This window comes from Octodon degus, unplaced genomic scaffold (genome assembly GCF_000260255.1).
Source record: "Octodon degus isolate 3935 unplaced genomic scaffold, OctDeg1.0 scaffold00045, whole genome shotgun sequence".
NCBI lineage: Eukaryota > Metazoa > Chordata > Mammalia > Rodentia > Octodontidae > Octodon > Octodon degus.
Window position 1 is genome coordinate 7162274 of NW_004524621.1, and position 1478 is coordinate 7163751.

Below are 1478 nucleotides of genomic sequence, written 5' to 3' on the forward strand. Positions count from 1 at the left end.
GTAATTCTTAGTTCAAATACAGCCTTGGCATATGTATCTGGGGGCATAGTTGGGTCCACAGCAGCCATGTTTCTGGAAATCGGCTGACTTCTAATATAGTAAATTGGCATGTAAACCTTGTACTGTAGGTGGTTTTGTTTGTGAGTCTTAGTCCAGACTGTGCAGCCTGAGGTTGGCCTCAGCTGCACACAGGCCATTGAGCAGAGCAGAACTTGGGCTCTTCCTTTTGGTTCTCTCTGTTGTTACTGCTGTGGTTCTTCAAGCCAGTAAGTCTGAGGCTTTCTTTGGGATTTTGGCTGCAGAGTGGCAGACTGCTGACTGAATGCCACAATGGCGCGTTTGGTCCCACCTTCCAGGACTTATCCTTTGGCTTCCCTGGATGCCTTTTATTCATTTGTTTAAAGTGCTGTCTTTGTAGCTGACAGTTGCTCACTGCTATTTATAGGAAGACTGGTAGATCTAGCTCTGCACGGTAAACTGAGGACCTCAGGGTACTGCCCCTGACCTGCTAGGTACATGCAACCTGTGTATTGGGAATACACATGTCTGATTTGGGTAAATAGCATGAGGAGTACGACACTTATTCCCCATGAACCCTCCATGTCTACCTGTTATTATGGAGGGAGAAGAAAGGCAAAAGAATTAGGAGGGTTTTGTTTTACTGAATGCATGAAGATTCCAACTCCAGGAGCATGCACATTGTACACTGTTCTCCTGCCTCAAGCCAGAATAAGGAAACCCAGCCTTGTGTTTCCATGGGCTCCTGAGCCTGACCTGGAGCTGTGTTGACACTGGGACATCTGTGGCAGTGCACAACACACACTTTCTGGAATGACCTGATGAAAAAGTTTTTATTTTGTGTTCATTCCATTAGCATGGCTCATCTTTGCCCTGGGAACTGGAGAGCAACCTCAGATAGTAGATAAAAGAATGTGTGTGGGGCTGGGAAGATAGCTCAGCAGATCTAAGCACCTGCCTAGCAAGCACAAGGACCCAGATTTGATGCCCCATACTGCATGCTGGGCATATTGTGCCTGCCACCAAAATTGAGCATGGTGGTGCACCTGTCATTCTAGCACTAGGGAGGCTGAGACAGGAGGATCACTACAAATCTGAGCTGCTGAGACCCTATACCAAATAAATGTAAATAAATAAAGTGTGTATGACTGACTTCCAATAAATTAGGAATTACAGAAACAGGTGGTGGACCAGGTTAGGTGATCAGACCTCTGAACAAAGTTCAGAAGCACAGCTTGTCTTCTGGAAACCTCAGAGATGGCTTTTCTCTAAGAACTGTGATTAAAAAATGTCCATTTTGTATCTGTGTATTCAAAATGGTTAGGATAGATATATAGTTACATTCTCTTAATGAATAGAGGGATTTGTTCTAATAGTGTTTGTAAATAGGATATCATGTCTGCATCTTGTATAGCAAATAACCACTAGGAAGAGAGTATGCAATGTGTTAATTATTGAAA